The sequence below is a fragment of the Egretta garzetta genome, unplaced genomic scaffold (assembly GCF_000687185.1).
Source record: "Egretta garzetta isolate BGI_Z169 unplaced genomic scaffold, ASM68718v1 scaffold650, whole genome shotgun sequence".
In the NCBI taxonomy this organism is placed as follows: Eukaryota; Metazoa; Chordata; class Aves; order Pelecaniformes; family Ardeidae; genus Egretta; species Egretta garzetta.
Genome location: NW_009258374.1, coordinates 1,041,419 through 1,045,994, shown reverse-complemented (window position 1 = coordinate 1,045,994; position 4,576 = coordinate 1,041,419).

The window sequence follows — 4,576 nt, the reverse complement described above, 5'->3', positions numbered from 1 at the left end:
TGAGGGGCCCAAAACTGACCCCAGCATTCGAGGGGCGGCCCCACCAGCACCGAGTACAGGGGCACGGTCACTGCCCTGCTCCTGCTGGCCACGCTGTTCCTGATACAAGCCAGGATGCCATTGGCCTTCTTGGCCACCTGGGCACACTGCTGGCTCACATTCAGCTGGCTGTCAACCAGATAGAGCATAGCGTGGTTTTTCCAGACCACCCAAATGACTCTGCTAAAGTTGCACGGTCTTGCCAAGGTGAGCATCTTCCAGGGGTGGGGTGCAGACCCGTCAGCCCCTATGAGAAAAGTGCTGCACACCAGAAACAGCAGCCAGGATCAGGACAGGGTCATCTTCTCCAGGAGAAAGGGTTTTCCTGGATTAGTCACCACATCTTCCCCCGTTCAGAAGCTCAGTCCCAAGGGCTCCTTGGACCTTCCAGGGGACATCTGCTGCCTCCTCAGGTGGGGCTTCACAGGGATAGCTAGAAATTAAAAATACTCATAGGTCTTGGGGGGTCAAAGCAACACATATCTTTTTCCCTTGAACAATTACTAACAAATTAATTTTTAAATGGGAAAAAAAGAGTCAAGGCTAAAAAACTCTCTTTTCCCTGGTTTGTCCTATCCCTTTTATTTTATCTAGTGTCAATTTTGGTAGTTTTGAAGCATAAAAAGAGATGTGTTTCCTTCCCCTTTCAACTGCTACTGCCCAATCCCTATTTTTTGGATTATTTACAGTCTAGGGGAAGCAGGAATCCAAACACAAGCCTTTGGGTTAGACCTGTGGCATGGAAAAACAAAGGAGAGGCCCTTGCTGCTGCAGAAAAAGTGGTAACTTCACCTTAAGATCGAGGAGCTTTGCGAGTGATTTACGGGGGAAGGTGAGCAGAAGGAGGGATCAGCTTTGGGATCAGCTGCAGCTTAATTCACACCGGATTTTATAAGCACCTCTTCAGAAGGCATCGCCATCGCTGTGCACCTCACCTCAAGCACCCGGCCGGGTGGGCGAAGACCCTGAAGGTGTAACTCAGCTGGGTGAAGGCTTGCCTGCACCCCTGCCCGCCCTGGCAGAGAGCCAAGCTGCTGGCCTCCTCCAGTCTGGGGCCAGCTTCCAGAAATCCCCAGTGCCTTGCGGGTGGCTGAGGTTTTGGGTCAAGGCCTTCTCCCCTGCCTGTCCCCAGCAGAAGGCTTGGGCGCTGGTGACGGTGCTCGGGAGAAGGAGCACCGCGTCTGCAGGATACAAGCCTAGGCAGGGGAGCAGGGGGGTCACAAGGGTCAGGATCACTCTTAAGTGCCCAACAGGACCCTGGCCCAGCCTTTCCCTTGGTGTCATTTTTGCCTCTTCTGCCTGGTGGCATGCAGGGGGCTAGGAGATAGGTTCATAGCAGAGAGAGGAGATATTTGAGCTGAGCCCAACAGGTCTACTTGGCAACTTTCCCCAGTGTAGTGTGCTGGCCGCCTGACAGAGCATGATGTGGAGGCTGAATGCCTCATCTTGGGCCCTGGATACCCTGCTCTCTCCTCTGCCCTCAGCCACTTCTTCCCCTTGTAGTCCTGCACCTTTTCCCTCAGGTCTCATTGATGCTTCTGCTCCTACCTTGAAGCTCTCCTGCAAACAGCACGACCCCTTCACAGAATCACAGGCTGGTTGAGGTTGGAAGGGACCTCTGGAGGTGATCTGATTCAATCCCCCTGCTCAAGCAGGGTCACCTAGAGCCAGTTGTCCAGGACCATGTCCAGGTGGCTTTTGAATACCTCCAGGGATGAAGATTCCAGAGCCTTCCTGGGCAATCCGCTTAGGTTCAAGGTGTGTTTGCAGGGTCACATTTCTGGCAGTGGGTAGCTTTCAGTGCTCCCCCCTTCAGCAGACCCAGGGTCCATTGCATGGAAGAACTGACTGTATCTCCATCCTGCCTCTTGCCGTGCCCGAGGTGATTTGGGGAGGGTATAGGGGTTATCCACACAAGACCTGGGTGCTCCTCTGGAGCAGGTCTCTCTCAAATCCCCAGCTCAGCAGCCACCCTGCCCATCTCAGCTCTCGGGCGCTGGTGGCCAAAGCTCCAGGAGCACTACACGCTGTGTCGGGCAGTGCCCCCTCCTAGGGCGATGTGTCCGTGTGTCCAGGCTCTGGAGCATGGGACACGTGGGACGCCTGCATGGGAATGCCGCCAGCCCCAAGCAGGGGGGGGCAGGGGTGGAAAGGGGCTGCAGTGCCATGCTGGCCCTTGGGAAGGTGGCCAAAAGCACAAGAGGGGGACCTTGTGTTGTGTGCACACGTGAGAGCGTGTGAGTGTGCGTGTGTGTGTGTCTGCTCCCTGCCAGGTGCTGAGCCCTGGTGGGGACAGCTCTGGCATCGCTGCCACCCTGCCCTGAGCCACGAGCGGAGGGCATGGGAGGTCAAACCCGGGCGGCAGGGCGGGCTCAGGCTGCAGAGGGGCTCATCTGCAGCAGGGGGTTCAGGATGCAGGAGGCCTTAGCCTGCCAGACCCTGATTGCTCCGACTCAGGCACTGCCGATCCAGGGCCCATGTGGAAACAGCAGGGAGCTGCAAACACACTCCTCCTCTATTTGCAGCTCTTGGCAGGATTTCTGTCTTCCACTGGAAGCTTGAGCCAGCACAGTCCCCCAGGGAGGCTCTGGCAGATAGCCTGTGAGAATCTCCATCCTTTCATTCAAGACGCCCCAACCTGTGTCCTACCCCAGGGCACAGCTCCCATTTCCCCTGCTGCAGTCCTCCCCTGCCCCTGGGTCACCACAGATGGAGGAGACAAGGACCAAGTGGTTCTGCAAATCTCAGCCTCTCTGCTTCCCTCTCTCCTGAGGTGTCGGTGCAGTGTGGAGCACCTCCAGGTTGTGTTGTTGGGTCACCCCCTCACTTATCGAGCAATATTTCAGCTTCACGGGAAGGCAGCAGAAATCCTTTTCTCCTGCCCATGGAGGTGTGCTACCCAGGCAAGCCCTTGAGCAGCACCCCAGGGCGCACAGGGCTGGGGGTCAGCCCTTCTGGCAAGGGCCAGTGGCTTATAAAGCATCGGGCCAGATCCCCAGCTGGTGCAAACTGGTGTTGCCTCCCTGATTTTCACCCAGGCCAGCTCATATGTGGTAGCTGCAGAGCTGGTCCTTCATTCTCCAAGCACCGTGCCTGTCTCGTCAAGGATCCCGGGATGCTGGCAGGGTTTGACTGGTTTATTTAATCACAGAATCCCAGAATGGCAAGGGTTGGAAGGGACCTCAGGAGATCATCCAGTCCCACCCCCCTGCTCAAGCAGGCTCACCCAGAGCAGGGTGCACAGGACATCATCCAGGCAGGGGTTGAATATCTCCAGAGAAGGAGACTCCACAGCCCCCCTGGGCAGCCTGTTCCAGTGCTCTGCCACCCTCAAAGTAAAGAAGTTCTTCCTCATATTCAACTGAAACCTCTTCTGCTTCAGTTTGTGCCCATTGCCCCTTGTCCTGTCGCTATGGGCACTGGGGCTGTTGCCTGCCCCATGATTTATTCCTGTTCTGGATCACAGCGCTTCAACCATCTTCCCAATGCTCCTGCTGCGGCTTCGTCTGCAGCATCACCGCTGTTCAGCAGCTGCCCATGCTGCGTGTCCAGGTGGGGTTCCAGAGCTGAAGGGCATCTCCCAGGCTCCCATGGGACCAGCAGGCGCTCAGCACCCGTCTGCATCCGTGTCCTGCCCACCTCCAGGAGGCATCGCTCACAACTCTTGGCTTCAGTCTGGGAGTGGTGTGCTTTGGTCCTGGCACATCAACCCCGGGGGTCCAGGGCTCCCCATCTCCTGCTCAGGCAGACATTGGTGCTTTTCACCAGAGCCACCAGCTTTTTGTGATGGGATCAGGTTGGCTTGGGATGTGAGAGATGCAGGGACACGCTGGCATTGATTTGGGTGAGTAAACAGGTGCCAATTTACCTGCCCTGAGGATATTCATGATGCTGTCAGGGAGGAGGCAGCAGCAGGCAGAAAACAGATACAGCTCAGAAGCAGGAGAGAGGCGAATATACGGGAGCATAAGAATATCTCCGCAGAGTCACTCCTGACCCCCTAACCCTAACGCCCTAACCCCTCGCCCCAGGTCCTGTGTCATCTCCAGTTGTAGCCAGCAGCAGATGCCCAGGGAAAAGCCATCAGAGCATAGGAACAGGACAAGTCATGTTTCCGGCTCGCCTTGCCCCATCTCTGCGGCCACGTGTCTGTTCCACAGGACAAGGAAACATCAAAACAGACCCAAAATGCTCTCCCAGCCTCCAGCAATCTGTGGCTCAGTGGCTGTGAGTTTAATCAGTGAATTTAAATCTTTGCGTGTAATACACAGCAAATATGGTTAGATTTTTCTCCATTACGTCTCCCAGGCTTTTTGGGGAAAGAGGAACATCCCTTCCCTGCTCCTCATCCCCCCCATGCAGCCCAAAGGTGGGATGCAGCTGGCATGACTGTCAGTGGCTCCAGGTTCCAAAGACTTGAGATAGATAGATAGATAGATAGATAGATAGATAGATAGATAGATAGATAGATAATGAAAGCCTGGTTCAAGAAAGATGAGGAACTCCTAGAAAGAGTTCAGAGGAGAGCAACTAGGAT